The following is a 20,408-nucleotide window of genomic DNA, read 5'->3' as shown; positions in this document are numbered from 1 at the left end:
ACAACCCCAATAAAAAGTGGGCAAAGGACATGAATGGACACTTCTCAAGAGGAGGCAAACATGCAGCTAACAAACATGAAAAATGCTCAACATCACAGATCATTAGAGAAATGCGAATCAAAACCACAATGAGACACCAACTCACACCAGTCAGAATGGCTATTATTAAAAAGTCAAAAAAATGACAGATGCTGGCAAAGTTGTGGAGAGGAGTGAACACTTATATACAGTTGGTGGGAGTATGGATTAGATCAACCATTGTGAAAGACAGTGTGGTGATTCCTCAAAGACCTAAAGTCAGAAGTACCATTCAACCTAGCAATCCCATTAGTGGGCATATACCCAAAGGAATAAAAATTTTTATATTATAAAGATGCATGCGTGTGTATGTTCATTGCAGCACTATTCACAATAGCAAGGACATGAAATCAACCCAAATGCCCATCGATGATGGGCTGGATAAACAGGATGTGGTGCATGTACACCATGGAATACTATGCAGCCATAAAAAAGAATTAGAACACACACTTTGCAGGAATATGGATGGAGATAGTAGCTGTTATCCTTAGCAAACTAATGCAGGAACAGAAAACCAAATACTGTATGTTCTCACTTATAAGTGGGAGCTAAATGATGAGAACACATACAGGGGAACAACACACACTGGGGCCTATTAGAAGGTGGAGGGTGGGAGGAGGGAGAAGATCAGGAAAAATAATTAATGGGTACTGGGCTTAATACCTGAGTGATGAACTAATTAGTACAACAAACCCCCATGACACAGGTTTACATATGTAACAAACCTGGACATCCTGAACATGTACCCCTGAACTTAAAATAAAAGTTTTTTAAAAAGCATGCAAATATGTCTTTGATAATTGCACCAGACTTATTTTACAAGGTATAAAACTATCGTCAGGCTAGTGATTCTAAACACTGATTTTCCCAGAGGACCTAAGTTAACTTCCTCACCATTCCTTTCATCATAAATCCCATAACAATACTTCGCTGAAAATTTCTTGAACAAAGCCTGACACCTGGTCCCAAGCACACATGTAACAACATTTCTTAGGAAGACTTACTCCTACTTTCATTATCTTTGTCTTCTGTACCAAGGCCCATTTCATGTTTTGATTCTCATTGTCTTGTTTTCTTGAATCCTTTTGGTGTGAAAAACTTGTCTGAAGTCATAGATAAACGTCTGTATTCTTGCCTTTCCTTCAGCCATTGCCTCTTTCTGGAACAACTTTCTCTATCCCACCTAGTTTTCAGCAGTTTAATGACTTCTTACTTATCCAAAATGCACGTCCTCCAACCACACATCCTTTATGACTCCTTCTATGACCTCCCTAGATGAAGTTGATACCCTTCCCTGCATACCCTTTATTATTATAGCTTCTACCATCCAGACCAAGAAACCACATCATTCAAATTACATTCTCAACTAATAAGGAACTTCTGCTAGATAAAACACCTAACTCATGTTTTCTTTAATGCTTCTATTATGTTGTGCTTCTTGCAACCTGTATTTGTGCCATTGGTATTTTACAGCCAATTGTGAAACATACAATTATAATTTATCTTACTTTCAACTCATCCTCCGGCTGGTCAAGGTCAGAACTCTGTCTGATTCCATGAGTCCAATTGGTTGCATTTATCTCAACATTGTGTTTGCTATAAATTTGATGAGAATATCCTTTTATATTCCATTGCTAAAGCTTTTGCACTAAACAGAGATGTTCTGTATCAAGTCACAAGAAAATTCTGTCTTCATTGATGTGAACTGCCTGGAGTCCACAATTCAACAGGCTAAAAAATTTGTCTAACATTCCTCCAATATTTAACTGTATTTTGCACTAAATGCTTGGCTAATGTAAAAAAACACTGTTTCTCCCCTACTTCTGATTCAGGAATCTATGAACTTAGTAGTGAAAGAAAATGGGCCAGTTTCATTCTTAGTGAAGCCATAGCAGGACTTCGTGCTCCCTGGCCCTATTCTCATTACACTTGCATTAAACATTATCCTAAAACATTTCTAGATTTGATGTCATGCCTTACGGTATATCGTTTTCAGAATCCATCGTCCCTTTGTAATTGGAAAGATGATTGTCTCTGGTTTCCCAGCATTTTTTTATTTTCTAAGACTTCTAGAAGACTACTAACGAGACAGGATGGAGCTCCTTGTCTCATGAACCGAGGGAGCTCATTGTTCATGAGACAGGAAGTGGGCAGATGGCAAGACGTTCCACTAGATCCCTGCCTCCTGGTACTCATGCCCTTGGGTAAACCTCTCTTCTTGAGTATGGCTGGTACTTGTGTCTTTATTCTAACCAATAGAATACTGTAACTCCAAAAAAAGTACTCTTTCCATCGTTAGGAAAGACAGGATTGCCACTTCAATCACGCTAACCAACTCAGCAGTCTTCTCAGCTTGCAGGCTTTGATAAAATGAGTGGGTTTGTTGGAGAGGCACACATGGAGAGGAACTGAGGCTGGCCTCAGCCCACAAGCCAGCTAAAAACTGAGGCCTTCAAGAACTGAGCAAGTTTGTTCTCCCCTCAGAGCAAGTCTCAGCTATCAGCTCCACCCTTTTAGCTGCACTGAAGGAAATCCTGGCGGGTTTTCTTTAGTGGGGACCACCAGATAGGATGATGAGGGGATAAAAATTTCTTCTTTCCCACACCAAGTGAGTTATTTATCAGAGCAATAAAGGATGTTTGAACCCTTCCATATCAAGTATCATCTTGTTTTAAAACATTTTGCTGGACGGCAAGAAAAGTCATTATTTACAGCAAAACGACAAAGAGTTGGATAGAGTCCCAAAACTCTGATAGGAGATTTAACCATACAGAACAAGAGTTCAGCAAGCACACGGCAATTCACGAGGAAAGGGTAACCCAGGGTTACGAGAGAAACGTGAACATGGCATGGCGATAAAACGCCAAACACCTCGCTGTGGTTTGAATGTGTCCATGTATTGAAAGTATAATCCCCAATGCAGAGTGTAAAGAGATGTGCCCTCTAAGAGGTCACTAGGTCATAACGGCCCTGCTCTCACGAAGCACTGACCTCATGATTGCGAAAATGGGTCCATTATCATGAGAGTGGGTTACTGTAAAAGTCATTTCGGCCCTCTCTTGTTCTGTCATCCTCTTACCCCTGCTTTTGCGCTCCCTGCCTTCTGCCATGGGATGACACAGCACAGATGTCCTCACCAGATGTGGGTCCTGTGATCTGGGACTTTCAGGCCTCCAAGACTGAGCCAAATAACTTTCTATTTTTTATGAGTCACTCAGTCTCAGCTATTCTGTTACAACAACAGGAAACAGACTAAGACACACCCATATAATCCTCTCTGAATAAAAGGGAGTCCATTGTCAAGCAACAAAGAGAAATGCAGCCCGACTCACTGGAAAAACACACCTCACCCCTCCTTTACCACCCCACACAAGCAGGGAGCCAAAAAGATCACCTTTCAGAGTTCTCAAAATGCCCTCCGAAAAGTCTGGTTCAGACCATGCCTTCTGACTGGGAGTCTGGTTCGTTAAGGCTGCTGTGACAAAGTACTGTACACTGGGTCGGTTATAAACAAAAGACATAGATATCTCACGGATCTGAAAGCTAAAAGTCCAAGATCAAGGTGCTGGCAGACTCAGGGTCTGGCAGGGGCCTGCGTCCTGCGTCACGGACAGCTGTCCTTTCACTGTCCTCATATGGCGAAATGGGCATGAGATCTCTCTGGGGGCTATTTTATCAAAAGCACTGGTGTAGTTTGGACGTTTGTCCCTTCCAAATCCCATGTTGAGGTATGACCTGCATTGTTGGAGGTGGAGTCTAATGGGAGGTTTGGGGTCATGGGGTTGGCCCCTCATGAGTACATGAATGCCCTCTCTGGGGAGGGGTGAAGTCTTACTCTATTAGTTCCCAAGAGAGCTGGTTGTTAAACAGAACCTGGCCCCTCCCCTCCTTCCTGCTTCCCTCTCACCAGGCCATCTCTGCACACACCAGCTCCCCTTCACCTTCTTCCATGCTCGGAAGCAGCCTGAGGCTCTCACCAGAAGCCCAAACCTGAAACTTCCAGCCAGCAGAACTGAGCTGAATACACTTTTCTCTAGAAATTACCCAGCTTCAAGTTCTCCTTTATAGCAACAATAAATGGACTGAGAGGGGCTCTAATCCCATTCATGAGGGTTCCACCCTCACGACCCAGTCACAAGACCCACAAGACCCACCACCAAATAGCATTACCTTGGGGTTAAGGCTTCATATATGGCTTTGATGGACATGGAAAGATTCCATCCATTGCATGGGGCAAAGGGAGGCCATAGCAGCGGGTCATTCTCATAATAGTCAGTGTTCTGGGGCTGCTCACCGCCCCTCACTCCCAGGCCTGCCCCCTCCCCCGAGGCCAAGGCCTTCATGCTGCTCTGAGCCACGTCTCCCAGGTCCTGCATCCCAAGCAAAGGTGCAGACTCAACTGAGATCTCCTGAGGCTCACTCCCTGCCCCTGTAACAAGATGGCCATGTCCTTGTCAAGTTCTTCTCTAGGAAAATGTGGGAGTCACATAGAGACTTGTACCTACCTGTGTAGAGGTTGTCCAGAGCCTCCTGTCACCCCCTCTCTCATCGTTGGTTTTTGGCTTCAATCTCACCTTCTTGGTGATGCCTTTGTCCCTGTGCCCCTCTAATCAAAGTAGCTCCCCAGTCCCCACTGTGTCTCCATCCCACTCCTCTGTTTTAGTTTCTTCAGAACAATTGTGACCAGAGCAATTGCCTGAATTATTCACTCATTTTGTTGTGTGTTTTCATATTTATTGACCGACTTCTCCAACACTAATCACCACACCTAGAAGAGCTCCCTAGTACGTGGTCAGTGCTCAATAAATATTTGTGGAATGAATGAAATTGAGCTCTAAGCATAGGAACAGTGGGGTTTTTAGGTTTTTTTGTGCTCTGTTCTTATTTTCTGCGATCTCCAAACTGTTTCTATATCCTTATTAAAGGTTGCATCCAACACTGTTTTTTGCAGTGGGAAACTGAGAGGCCCACGTTGCACTCAAACAGAGCAGCAAAGCAATCGTCATCCCTCCCCTTGGGGCTGGGACTAACAGCAGAGCCTTCCTCAGCAGAGTACAGCTGTGCCCAGCTGAGTGACAAACGCTCTAGTCACAGAACACAGCAGCACAGCAGGCCGGCATCGTGGCCACAGGGAGAGTTCACGCTTGGCGGCTTGTGGACAGGTGCAGGGTGGCAGCCCTGAGGAGGTTCAGAGGTGACCAGGGACATCTGGAGGGAACAGCATCAGTCATGAACCAGGATAGAAAAATCCATGCTGCTTATTTGAACAGAAGATGTGTCATCAGACGATGGGAGTATCTACAAAGAAGCCAGTCAGGAAACAAGCAACCCAGAGGCTTTTAAACCCAGGAAGCCGCTACCCTCCTGGGCTAGAGAAGCAGAGGCAGTGCTGGGGGCAGAGCCCGGGCACCCTGGAAGCAGCAGCAACCACGGAGGGCCTGAGGGAGGCAGCCAGGATGACTAGGGGGATGGACACTGCTGTGTTCCCCACAGAAGGGAGGTGTGGCACTGGGACTCCGGCTTCCCTTTCTGCTCTCAGCAGCGCCTCACAGTGGCCAAGCCCAGCTGGAAGGCAGCAGGCAGAGAAGGCAGTACCCAGGACTGAAGAGGCTGCCCTCCTGGGCTCTACAGCAGAGCAGGAGAGGGAGGAGGAGGGGCACTGAGCAGACAGGAGTGTCAGTCAATCAGGCGGACCCTGGCCCTGCCTCCTCAATGGGATATCAATGAAATGCCGCCTTCTCCGGTAGTTGAGGCTGATGGGGCAGGAATGCTGAGTTATGTAAAGTGTCACAGTGTTCACTGAGGTGGATAACATGAAAACTTATTTGTTCCTGGGAAAAATTCTTAAATCTCATTAAGGCTTCTTAAGCATTCACAAAACTGAAGCCACCTTTCCCAGAGGTTAGGATTAACAAGTGGGACTAGACGGCCTACCTGAAATTCAGTTCCAGAAATATTTACTGAGTGTCTTTTACGTGCAACTGTTCCTAGTGTTTGTTTGTTTGTTTGTTTGTTTTTTAAGTCAGGCATGTAAAGAATAAGTCCAAGAGTTCCACATTCAATTTTGTGAGGCTATATCTTCACATGTTTCCCTGGGCTGGGGTTAAAACAACAGCTTTCCTTGAAACTAGGACATGGGAGTGATGGTATTAGGGCACTTGCATCATGATGAAAGAATACCTGAGACTGGGTAATTGATAAAGAAAAAGGGTTCAATTGGCCCATGGTCTGCAGGCTGGACATGAAGTATGGTGCTGGCATCTGCTTCTGGGGAGGACCACAGGTAGCTTACAGTGATAGCAGAAGGTAAGTTGGGAGCCCCTGTCTCACATCACAAGAGTGGGAGCAAGAGAGAGCAAGCGGGGACAATGCCACACACTTTACACAACCAGATCTCCCAGAAACTCACAGCAAGAGCTAACTCATCACAAGGGGATGGCGCTGAACCATTAATGAGGGATCCCATCCATGATCCAATCACCTCCCACCAGGCCCTGCCTCCAGCACTGGGTATTGCATTTCTGCATGGGATTTGGAATGCACAAATATCCAAAACATACCAGTAATTATTGCTGAATTTTGAAGCCCCTGGTCCCAGGGGTAAACACCTTCCCAAACTGGCCTAGAAGACAAAGGAAAGATTTCCTATCTCTCTGGAGCATGGATTACACCAGGGATAAACATCAGGTGTTTGAGTGCCAACGGCTCTGCCATTTGTAGGTTGTAACACATGATGAGAAGAGTGCAACAGATTGAATATCCAGCTTTGCTAAGGTTGCAGAGTTTGGCCTGAGCTAGGAGTGTGCATTCTTCACTAAGGTCTTCCTCAGAATCCATGCCAAGGGACCTGTGCTTGCTGACGGGGGATAAGCCACAGCTGAAGACACTCCAACTTCAGAGAACACAGTTGCCCTTTAATACTGAAAAGCTTACTGCCTTCAGCACCCCGAGTTTTCTCCCAACCTTGGATGCTCTACATGCGTGAACTGCAGGAAAAGAGGATACACCCAGCATCCAAGAGAGCCGTCGGGAGTAACGGCCATTAGGAAGAATTGTTGGAGGTTCCTCAAAGAGCTAAAAATAAAACTACCACTTGATCCAGCAATCCCACTACTGGGTATGTATCCAAAGAAATGAAATTAGTATGTCAGAGAGATATCTGCACTCCACAGTAGCCAAGATATGGAACCAACCTAAGTGTTGATGAACAGATAAATGCATAAAGAAAACATGTTATATATACACCATGGAATATTATATTGTTTCTTTTTCAACCAATTTGTTATTGGCATATGGAAATGCAACTGAGTTTTGTATGTTGATTTGGCATGCAGCACCTAATTCTCCAGCTCCCTTCTCCTGTCGCAGAGCCTCAGGTTGGCATACCAAAATAACATATCAGCCTGAGTCCCAGAATGTCCACCTAGAGCAAAGCCCTGGACACTATGAATGACAAACAGAAGTTCATTTTGTTAAGCTGGTGAGATTTGGAAGTTGTTACTTCAGCGTAATTTAATCTATCCAAATACTCCAACCTTGACTCAGTTGCCTGCAACCATGTTTGGTTTCAAACACTGTATTAGCTGGAGCTCAGTGCCAGAAACAGAAACTGCTCTATGCCTTATAAGCAGAAATGAGACAAAGAATTTTGGTTGCTTAGAAAACACTGGTAAGGCCTGGAAATGGAAGCTTAACATGATCTCTAGGAACTGCTCCAAGAACTGTGCGTACCTGACCCCGCACAGGAGAGTCTGCACCTGCCCCATCAGGAAGGCTACCTTGGAAATCCTTGCATTCAAGAACATACCTCCATCCACAGCTAGTGCTACACTCTCTTAACCTCTTTGTGCTTGGCCAATTTTGCCAATGTGCCTTTATTTGTTTATTCAGTTTGATATATCCTAATCTTGGGATTCCAGAGAATGGAATTCATTTGACTTTCTATAGGTTATGCTGTATTTCATTAATTTCACATTTTTTCACATAAAATGAAATTAGGATGCATCTTAAAGTTGATAGCATGATAGAAGTTAGTTGGCAGAGTTTTTTCTTTCTTAGGTAGTATATAAAATAATAATGCATCTTATAATTGTCAGCATCTTATATTTGAAGAACCCACATACCCAAGAGGGAATGTAGCCCTACCAACACCTCAATTTCAGACTTCAGAACTGTGAGAGAATAAGTTTCCATAGTTTTAAGCCACCCAGTTTTGGTCAATGTGTTATAGCAGTTCTAGGAAACTGATATAAGTGTACATGAGGCAGGCAGGAAAGATTATGCCAGAGAGAGATTACTGTGAACGAAGCAACAGGATGTGAAATAACTGGTGTTTTCGAAACACTGAGACAAATTTAGTGTGGCCGGCATGAGGCAACCAAGAGTGGAATGGGTGTGGACAAGGGCTCCATCATGAGGACAGCCTGTGCTTTTCAAGAGATAGCAAGGCAGGCCTGACCCCAGCTGCCTTCACTGGGAGGGAGGGAGGCCTCAGAGGGCAACCCCAAATGTTCCACCAGGTTCAAAGCCAAGCCACAGGGAGGCATCAGCCTGACAAAGAAAGGAAGGGGGGAGTAATCGGGAAGAAGCAGAAGGCTGTTCCTACCAAACGTGACACTCACAGGACAACAGGTTCATCGTTGCTGGAAAATCAACCAGGAAGAAAGTCATCAATGATGGGCAATGGAGCCCAGTTGAAGACATACTGGCTGCAGATTCCGGAGATTCCAGGGCTCTTCACTCAAGCTTATCTTTCTTTCTTTTCAATATTTGTGGGAGACATACCTCACCCCAAAGACACATGAATATCACAGGCATTTTAGTCTGCAGATTTAATATTTGTGGATGAAGCCGTCTTTCACAACCTCAACATGTATACTGGACTATGGTTCTGCCAGGTCAGTCCTGCAGCCACAAAAAAGAGGACCAGGAAAGAGGTTAGGGGAAGGAGGCATCCCAGGCATGCAAAGGCAAAAGATATTCTTAGACTGTGGGTCCCAGGAGCTGCACAGTGAAGGCATGACCAGCTGGGTTAATAATCTGCTCTAGAAACTTGTCAGCTTCTTTCTTGAGGTTTATAGGAGAGATCTTTAACATACACACATGCACACGTACACATATGCACATGCATGCATACATATACACCCATATACACATACACATACATATATGCACATACATACACTCAAACACACATATACATACATGCACACACATATACACATATACACATGCATGCATATACACACACATACACTTATACACACTGTGATAGTTAATTTTTTTTTTTTTTTTTTTTTGAGACAGAGTTTCACTCTTGTTGCCCAGGCTGGAGTGCAATGATGCCATCTCGGCTCACAACAACCTTTGCCTCACAGATTCAAGCAATTATCCTGCCTCAGCCTCCGGAGTAGCCGGGATTACAGGCATGCGCCACCACGCTCAGCTAATTTTGTATTTTTAGTAGACACAGGGTTTCTCCACGTTGGTCAGGCTGGTCTCAAACTCCCGACTTCAGGTGATCAGCCCACCTCAGCCTCCCAAAGTGCTGGGATTACAGGCATGAGCCACCGTGCCCGGCCAATAGTTAATTTTAAATGTCAACTTGACCAGGCTAAAGGATGCCCAGATAGCTGGTAAAACATTATTTCTGGGTATGTCTGTGAGGGTGTTTCCAGAGACATTAGTATTTTAGTTTAATTGACTGAACCAAATTTTGAATCCATAAACTGAGTAGAAAAAAATCACCCTCACCGATTTGGAAGGGCATCATCCAATCCTTCAAGGACCCACATAGAAAAAAAAGGCAGCAGAGGGGCTGACTCGCTCTCTTCTGGGAGCAGGATACCCACCTTCTCCAGCCTTTGGCTACTTGCATTCCTGGTTCTCCGACCTTCATATGGACCAGGACTCACACTGGCAACTCTCCTGGCCCACAGGCCTGGGTTTGGACCACATTGCACCACCAGCTTTCCTGCATCTCCCACCCACAGATGGCAATTCACAGGACTTCTCGGCACCCCTAATCCTGTGAGCCAATCTCTCATAGTAACTCTCTTCCTACACTTGTAACTAGATCTCCTGTTGGTTCTGTTTCTCTGGCGAACCCTGACTAACACGTGCCCTAGAGTGGCATTCACCTGCCTGCAAATGCCTACTCTCTTCTGTTCCCTGCAGTTCTCCAGCGTTCGTAGGCCACTGCTCAGAGACCACAGGCAGCACCAGTGCCCAGGCACAAAACACGTCTGCTCAGTTATGGGAACTCCTTCACAAACTCATCAATCAGATGGTGATCAGTCCTTTCGCTGCACCCTCGATAAGCCAACAATTTATTCCTTCAAAGAGATTAAAGCAAAACAGTGGGTTTATTACTTGTCTGTAAGTATTTCAGTTCTCCTTGCCAAAGAGTATTTAGAGACTAGCTTTTGTTGTTATTTCCTTCGGAGTTTTTTTTTAGTTTTTTTTTTTTCTGTTTTATTTATACTTTTTACAAATCAAGAGCTGACTTTCAGTAGATCACAGCAAGGGAGCTGCTCTGCTACGTATAAAGCCCTGACCCTGAAGTAGGTTGTCTACAAATGATTTAGGTTCACCATGAACATGCATTGTGTGATGGGCCAGAGTTTCAACTATTGTTAGAGAATTCTTAAACATCTGTGTCACTGTCTCATGTTTATGTACAGATCTGTCTTCTGTCTCTTCACCACAATCTCCCTGAGAAGAAAGCAAGCCTCTCACCCAAGTTCTCAAGATAGATAATTTCTCTCTTCCTCAACTAGAACTATAACAAACCAGCTCTCTTGGGCTGTTCTTGGGCTGTTTTTGGAAAACAATTTCCTCAGGAAATCCAAGTAGACTGTCCCTCTATTGTTCTGGCCATTTAATATTTTAAACAAGGTCCCCTTTCTCTGCTAACACAGAGTGATCAAGGCAAGAATAGCTTGGAACGTGTTTAAGTTTGCAGTATCACTCCACATGACTAACAATTGTTCATTTGTTTTTTTGTTAATGTTGTTGGAGTTTTTCTGAGACAGGGTCTCATTCTGTTGCCCAGGCTGAAGTACATTGGCATGATTATAGCTCACTGCAGCCCCAATCTCCTGGGCTCAAGCAATCCTCCCACCTCAGGCTCCTGACTAGCTAGGAATATAGTCATGCACCACCATGCCTGGCTGATTTTTTAAAATTTTTAGTAGAGATGAGGTCTCACAGTGTTGCCCAGGCTGGCCTAAAACTCCTGAGCTCAAGTGATCCTTCTGCCTCGGCCTCCCAAAATGCTGGGATTAGAGGCATGAGCCACTATGCCTGGCCACGAATAATAGTTGTATCTCTTCAGGATTCACAGTGTCATTAACTTTTGTATTTTGTGGAAATTTAACAAGTCCTGACAGGCATAGCAGTATGCAGGATTGTAAATTATCTGAAACAATCATGAGGTTTTGTAGATTACAGAAAATCTGACAACGTTAACCTATCATGATCTATAAAATATGCTAGCTTTCGATCACCCTGGAAGATATTTTATTTTATTCCTCATTCTATTGCTGTGCCAATGGGTGAAAGTCTCATTCATCTTTTGCTCCTGTTAGTCTGTGTGTGTCTTCTTCCTGCATTTTGTTGACGTTTTCTCTTTACCATTATCTTGATAGACACCCACCTCCTCGTCCTTTTGCCAGTAAGTTAAATACAGTCTTCTTTGCATCCATCCCACATTCAGGGCAACTGCACAAAAGCAGGCAGTGATGGAAGCAAATTCGGCAAATATCAAAGCCATAACTCCTGCTTACCTTATCAATTGCTCTGAGTAACAGTCGTGTACTCCTCAGAGAAATCCTACTCATCACTGGAAAGTGTCCTAACAAACCCTATTGGTTCAGAACATTGTGTACCTACCCCTGAGTCATTGAGAACAGGATGCTTTCTTACCAAAGAAACCTATAAAGTTCAATTACACTCTTTCCGGTGCTACCAAATCCATTCATCTGAATTGTAATGGGTCCTGAGTATCACAGACAATTTCACTTAAGTTGAATGCACATTTATAGAACATTTTAAAGTGTACAAACCATTCTCAAAAACATGAACTCATTCATTGAAAGCATGCTCTCTAGAATCCAAATCATAGCTCTCTTCTTTCCAAATCCCTGGTGTTGTCTCTACATGAGATTGCTTTTCTTATGGAAAGTTGTAGAGCAAGACAGCTAGCAAGCCTTGTTGTCTGCTGCATTTGACCTTGCAGAAATCAATATTATTTTACAATATTGTCACAATATGACCACAAATTCATTTCTATACAGAAGACCCTGAATATATGTCATAGAAAAAATTTAATCCATAATTCAGATTGTTCTTATCACTAGGACTATGAAATTCCTCAGGTGGTAATAATTCCAGTAGAAATTCAAGATATTACATTTTATGCATATAATGCCTAATCAGATCCAGTAAAGGCTACATCCTTTTGAGAACATGTTGGACCAACTGAAACTTCAAAACCAAAATCCAGAAACTCAACTAAATTTGTTGTTAGTGTTTCAAAAGCTCATGGGCAACTGTCATATTATATTTGTGTAGTATTTGATGTCTTTATCTCTCCTTTGATTTTTCTGGAAAGTAACAAATTTAGTAACCTAGCAATGACCACCTTCTCTAAACCATCTCTACCATACAAACAAAATTGGGATATCTTTACTTCCTTGCCAATTCCAGATATTGGCTAACTCTAATAGAATTTACCCTCATTTCCTTCAATCCTCTCATCATTTAAAGGAAATCCTCTAAAATGTCTCTGTTCAAACGTTTCATAGATCTTTCAGTTTCCTTGCAGAATCACGTAGGACAGTTTACTGACCCCTGATTTGGTGAAAGCATTTGTAGTCTTTTGGGTACTCTTGCTCCCATTAGTCATTTTCAGGAGTTGGTCTGGAAATGTCTGCCGTCCCTTCAGAGACAAAGCAATATTGTCTGTGAGTTTAAAAGCCAAACTGTTCCTGTAATAAATATGTCACATATTAATCAAGGAGCTGCCCAGTTTTTATTTATTCATTTAGTTTTTAGAGATGGGGTCTCACTGTGTTACCCACGCTAGACTCAAACTCTTGGGCTTAAATCGTCCTTCCACCTCAGCCTCCCACATGGCTGGGACTATAGGGGTATACCACCATGCCTAGCTGCCGTATTTTCTTTTTTTTTTTTCTTTGAGATGGAGTCTCACTCTGTTGCCTAGGCTGGAATGCAGTGGTGCAATCTCGGCTTACTGAAACCTCTGCCTCCTAGGTTCAAGCAATTCTCCTGCCTCAGCCTTCTGAGCAGCTAGGAGCCCTGAGCCCTTGAGGTCGAGACTGCAGTGAGCTGAGATCGTGCTACTGCACTCCAGCCTGAAAAACAGAGCAAGACCCTGTCTCACACACACACACAAACACACACACACAAATTAAAAGTATTGTCCAAAGTTGAAGCCAATTTTCTAGAACTGTAGTGTGCAGAATTCACTTTATTAAATTGATATTTCAACAAACAATGAATGTACATTTGTCCACCAGTCTTATTCTACTCATGATTCTTTAAGGATCAGTGACCATGGTTCAGCAACTTCTCCCCAGCTTAGGACCTGGAACAACTTCTATTCATTTCAGTCAACACTGACTGGATTTCTAACCTGAACCAAAGGATAAGCACATTTTTTGAACTCGAAGTCTGCTTTACAATCATGTCATCTAGTTTATCTTCTAATTTCCTTTCCCCTTCCCTTTTTAAAACCAAATTACTGTTTTAAAACCAATTATTTTCTTTGACATATATTCAGGGCCTCCTGTATAGAATTGAATTTGTGGTCATATTGTGACAATATTGTAAAATAATATTGGTTTTGAACCAAATAAATTATATTATTGAATCAAATAAAATAATATTGATGAATATTGTCTTAAAACCAAATATTGATGAAAATATTGAAGATGAAAGGAAAACGGATGGCAGATTAGGCTTTGATATATCACCATTTACTTTATGTGAAATTTTAAATCTCCATTTTCTCTCAACTGTGCTGGTTTTTATAAAATATGTTAAAGCCATTTTTAGCTTCAAGTATGAAAGCATGAGCTTGTTTAGCTTCCCTAGCAATGTGTGTTTGGCCATTGCTATGTTTTGAATGTTTGTGTCCCTCCAAAATTCATATGTTGAATCCTACCCTCAAGGTGATGGTATTAAGAAGTGGGGCTTTGGAGTTGATGAGGTCATGAGGATGGGGCCCTCATGAATGGGATTAGTGCCCTTAGAAAAGAGGCCCAAAGGAGCTTGTTTGCCCCTTCTGCCATGTGAGGACAGAGCGAGAACCAGGAAACAGACCCTAACCTGACACCAAACCTGCCTTAGCCTTGATCTTGGACTTCCCAGCCTCCAGAATATTGAGAAATAAATTTCTGCTGTTTATAAGTCACCCAGTGCATGGCATTTTTGTTAAAGAAGCATAAACAGACTGAGACAGCCATGATCACTCTAATTTTTTTTTAATCTTTTCCTTCACATTTGCACAATTCAAGAGCAGGTGCTGCCTGGGAGACCCTTCCCTTCCTTAGAGAACGGCGAGCTGCTTTTTCTGATTATGGAAGGGCTTATTTACCTGCTGTAGGATTTGCAATCAAGAACATTACCTTCCCCAGGGGCAATTCTAACCCCCCCCACCCCCACCCCCTGCCAGCCACCACATTACTTTTAAATCAAAATAGACCCTCTCTCTTTTCACCTATTGCTCACTTTCCTCTGATTAAAACAAAAAAGTAAAGAAGAACCAGTACAAGCCTACATACATGCACACACAGGCAAGCACACATACCACAAGAACACATTCATGCACCCATGCATACACACATGAACACGTACAAGCACACACACACACACGTATGCATGCAGACACTTTTAACCTCTTCCTATACTACATCTGTGTTACATTATCCCCGCCAGTTTTTTTTTTCAACTTTTAATGAAAGCTTGTATATAAGATTACTTTATCCCTGCATCTTCTCAATTGTTTTCTCCTTGTATTTGCCCTTTTCCTTTCCTACTTGGTGAGATTTGGCTTTCCGTGCAAGGATCTTTTTGCGGTCTTTGTCCAGTTTTAGTCTACTGACAACCCCCTTGCTGGGGGGAAAGTCTACACAGACAGTTGTGTCGTTAGCCTTTTCCTGCTGCATTCAATGTAGATGACATATTTCTCTCTGTAAATCTGGACTACTTTGCCAATTTGCTGACCTTTATGGTGCCCTCACACAACCAGAACTTCATCATCCTTTCAGATGGGCATGGATCAAACGCTGTACTTCTTTCTGTCTCAGCTCTTTGGAAAGAGGGGAGGACATAACAGTTCTGTGAACGTAGGAAGGCGCATCAAAATGCCTTTTGCAGTTACTGCTTCAGTCAGAAGTCACAAAGAGATTGAACTTCATTTTGGCCACTCCCACTTCAGTGATGGCCACAAAGGGCCCCACTGGTTATTAATGTCTTTTTTCAACTCAAACGTTTAAACTATATAGCCTGGCATATTGTAAAAGAGAACTGTGCAGCATTAAATATTAGCATCTCACACTCACATGCACAGAAATATTCAGATTACAAAAATATACCAATTTATAAAGATTAATATTAATTCACTGTAATTTTTCAAAGACTCACAATTATTTGATCAATTTCAGGAGAAACTATTATTTTTTTTTACTATGTTCATGCCAATTGCCTAAGACTAATCAGTTTCTCTTACTTTCGTATATAGAGTGACTCACTGATTCTATGAATATTCTGCCTCAGTATTTAAAAAAATTCTCCTATAATAATTGGAAAGGTGAACAGAAGTGATTAGATTTGTCTTAGCAGTATCTCTCACTTTGCGAATCTTCATGTGAATCTTCAGTACCTCTTATTTTGTGAATCTTCATCAAAATCTGAAGTATTCCCATTACTTTTAGGAAAAGAACCAAATGCTTAACATGATCCACATAAGATCGCATAATGTATATATCTCTGTATGCTCGCTTTGTATTTTATCATCAATATTTGCTGCAACAAAACAAAACCAACTTCCAAGATAAGGTCCAGCATAGATGGACTTCCCAGCAAATTTTAGTTAATGCTGCCCTCTAATGCCTGGCTCTGATATTACATCAGCTCAGGGTTTTAACCAAAAACAGACACAAATGAGGTCACCTAAGGAGACGTTAGCAATCATTTCCAGGTTCCCTTTGACTAGCTCATTCCACAGATGAGCAAACTGAAGCCCAAAAACTCAGGTGTTTCTCGCAAGATCACACAGCGAATGACCGTCAGAAGGAGTTAGAACACAAAATTGCTGTCTTTCCCCAGACAGGGCATGTGAGGTGTGACCACAGGGCTCTAGGGTTGGTGCCTCACCCGTTAGGCTTTCTGAAAATTCACAAACTGCAAAGCATGACACTGCCCATAGGAATCTGTTACAGAAAACGAGAAAGGATTCTGACATCGCTCAATTAAGAAGCAACCGGAATTCATGCAGCCCGGGTCCTTGTAAGAGACAATTAGAATATTATACCAGAAAAGCTGGAGAGGTAGCAGAGACCAGGTGCTGTGCGGTTTTGTGTACTAAACTCAGGATTTCTAACTTAATCCTGATGATGACCAGCTATTAAAGGCCTCTAAGCAAATTGAAGAAGGTCACTCCGACTCAAGGGTATAGGGCGGGTCTGGAGACAGGAAGACCAGCAAAGCTTTACCTTGGCAGTCCAGGGTACCAACAATGAGGACTGCAGGACCCCTACTTTTCTAGTTTACAGAGTGTATTAGTCCGTTTTCATGCTGCTGATAAAACAAACATACTGGAGACTGGGCAATTTACAAAAGAAGGAGGTTTAATTGGACTTACAGTTTCACCTGGCTGGGGAGGCCTCACAATCATGGTGGAAGGCAAAGAGGAGCACGTCACATCTGTGAATGGAGGCAAGCAAAGAGAAAGAGCTTGTGCAGGGAAACTCCCACTTATAAAACCATCAGATCTCATGAGACTTATTCACTATCAGGAGAACAGCACAGGAAAGACCCACCCCCATGATTCAATTACCTCCCAGCAGGTCCCTCCCACAGACGTGGGAATTCAAGATGAGATTTGGGTGGGGACACAGCCAAACCATATCACAGAACTAATGGGAAGATGGTATTATCCGGCTGTCTAGAGGACACAGGAGAAGGAGAAAGGGTTGTGAGGCCAGAGGAACAATCACTGTATGGACATGCTGACCTTGAAGGTCGTATACACAGATGTGAACCTGAAAGCCAATCCTTCAAGATGGACCCCATGCAGCTAACCAGGCACAAATTTTAAATACAGCCAAGTAGGCATTTGTTGACTGGAGGTCACACAAGCACCTGAGTTACCCAAAACACACACCTCTATTTAACTTTGGAACTTTCAGAGCTCGCTTGAACCAACCAATCAGAGCTTACCTGAATCAACCAATTAGAGCTCACCTAAACCAACAGGGGCGAGCTTTCATCTGAACCAACCAATCAGAGTTCAGCTGTATCAACCAATCAGGGCTCAGGTGTGTTGACCAATCAGTTTGAATTTTCATTTGCATAATTAAACCTGATTGGGCAGAAACGTTTGCTATAAAACCTAGCCTCAGCTACTTGGGAAACTGAGGCAGGAGAATCACTTGAACCCAGGAGGTGGAGGTTGTGGTGAGACGAGATCATGCCACTGCACTCTAGCTTGGGTGACAGCAAGACTCCCTCCCTCAAATAAAAAATAAAAATAAAATAAAATTTTAAAAAACACCAAACCCTCCCTTTGTTCTCTGGAACGCATCTTTGTTTACACCAGAGGCTGCATCTCCCTCGTTTGTCAGCTGTTTGCTGGAATAAAGTCTCTTTCCTCCAGTTTCCTTCCCAGAGAACTTTTCCTTACAACCTCAGAAGACAGCCGGATGGAAATACTTAGTAGGTGTTGGAATATTAGGCTGAAGCTCAGGAGCAGGGGGAAGATTTCAGTTACAGATTTTGCACCAAGATACATTTAATGTAATTTTGAAAATTGTCATAGTCATTATGTAATGAATTATGTAATAAAATTAAATAAGTTAAATAACTGAATAAATTAATTAAATAAAAATATGTAATAAAAGTATCCAATATAATTATGTAATGTAATATAAAATACAATTTTAAAATCCTAGTTGTTACACCGAGATAAGTCTGCCTTGGAGGCAGGGGGAGTTGCCCAGGAAGACCGTAGAATGAGAGGCCAGGAAGACAATTGGAGAACCCACATGTTGGCGTCGGCAGAATCCACACAGGAAATGAAGGAAAGACAGATCCATTAGAACGATATTGATAGGATCTCACATCGCAGTAGAGGGGAGCAGTTATGAGAAAAATATGTTCAACACTGACAAATGCTGGGGGGAAAACGTGTAACTCCACACTGCCAACTGAGGAAACAGCAAGAAGCTGTTGGTTAAAGCCACCAAGGCTCCTGGAACATTACACATTGCCCAAAGAAGGGGCCAGTACGAAGAAAGGGAGAGGAACACAGGGACCCCTGAGACTGCATCCCAACAGAAGAGGACCATTCTAGAGGAGAAGGAGCTGTCGATTCTCATTGTCACCGCAGCCTACTTTGTAGAGGGCACAGTCACTTTTCAACACGTGAGGTGGGAGGTTCGAGAGCTCTAAGTGGGTATTCAAATCAATAGTACAATCTAAATTATAACCTGACTCTGATTTGGGAGTGCGGTGACTAATGTATTTGGGGAAGAAGATCAGTGCTGCATATGCCAAATAACAAACAGATGACACAAGTTAGCAAAGTTTTTTGTTTTGTTTTTATTAAAGAAGACTTAGTGCTAATGAGGATATGGTGAAATAACTCTCTACTCAAGAATGAAAATTAATATTAACCTTTTGTACAACAATTTTGCAATATATATCAACATGTTTACATCATTTGATATAGTAATTCCGATTCTAAGATTTTTAATTAAGTAAATAATTTATAACATGGAGAAAGCTTTATGTTTATCTCAGGGTTATTTATAATAGGAAAAAACTAAATTCAAACTACATTTTTCATGACAGGGGAATTATTGAGTAAATTATGGTACACACCTCAAATGGAAAATCAGGCAAATGTTACAAATAATAACTGAAAGTTTTTAATAACTTGGAGAAATAGTAATTATATAACATTAAGTAGAAGAAATGATATAAAATTTTATATGCATTATTACATCAGTTCTTTTTTAAGTCCATATAAAAAATTCACAAGATGCTAAGTATAATATTCTCTGCAAAGAAGAACTAAGATGATATATTTCCTTCTCTTTCAAGTTTTCCTTACTCATCCAGCAACATTTTTATAATCAGAAAAACTCATCCGGGCATGAGAGCTGTTAGAAGGATTCCAGGAGTCTCACAGGCTAAAGCAGGTGAGGAGGGCTTCATGAAAGTAGTGGGACTTGAATTACGATCCGACGGGAAAAAAAATTATACACTGAAGAGGAGTGAACGTTCCCGGCATGTAGAATGGCGACAACACGAACAAGATGGGGTGGTGAGTTAGGTGCAAAGAGTTGACCAGTTGGCTGGAGAGAAAGGAGACTTTGTGTATTGGAATATTGGGATTTAAGAGTAATCAGATGAATATAAGATTGATAGAATGGAAGAAGAAAGCTATTGGATAGTTTTGATCAACAAAGGGCTCATGTGTTTTCTTCTAGCTTTAATTCTGATTAAACCCTCAAAACAATGGTTGGCATAGAGAGTGTTTGACAAACATTTGTGGGATGAATGAACGAGGAAACAAAGTCCAGGGTAGAAAACATTCTCTAAGTGCCATTTAAATACCTTTATTTTCTTCTGCAATCAGGTGTCTCTCCAAGATGACACAGTAAGGTAGCCTGTCCACCTTTCAGCTCTGCTAATTTGCAAGTCAGATACATTGAGCTTCTGAAAATTTCACAGACCCACTCCCCCTTGGAAAAAATGACAGAGATAAAGTAAATGAAATAATTACTTCTCTACTATTCACCAGGGTTGGATATTACTCAGCTGAGGAAAATGATGATGTGTGCCGTTTACAAGTTTAAAAAAAAAAAAAAAAAGCTAAACAAAAACTCTATGTAAAATTTCAAATTAAAAGCTTTTCCTATGCATGGGATTTATCTATGTCACAATGAAGACTGTGTATTTTTCATCTTCCTTTCTCAATAGCTATTGATTACATTCAATTAATTCAGAATCTGATATAAAAAGATTCTCCTAAGACCTAACTCTCCAAAGAGCTAAAAATGATGTCCAGGGGTTTGAAG

Source organism: Macaca nemestrina, chromosome 9 (genome assembly GCF_043159975.1).
Source record: "Macaca nemestrina isolate mMacNem1 chromosome 9, mMacNem.hap1, whole genome shotgun sequence".
Lineage (NCBI taxonomy): Eukaryota > Metazoa > Chordata > Mammalia > Primates > Cercopithecidae > Macaca > Macaca nemestrina.
Note: the sequence above shows the minus strand (reverse complement) of the source record.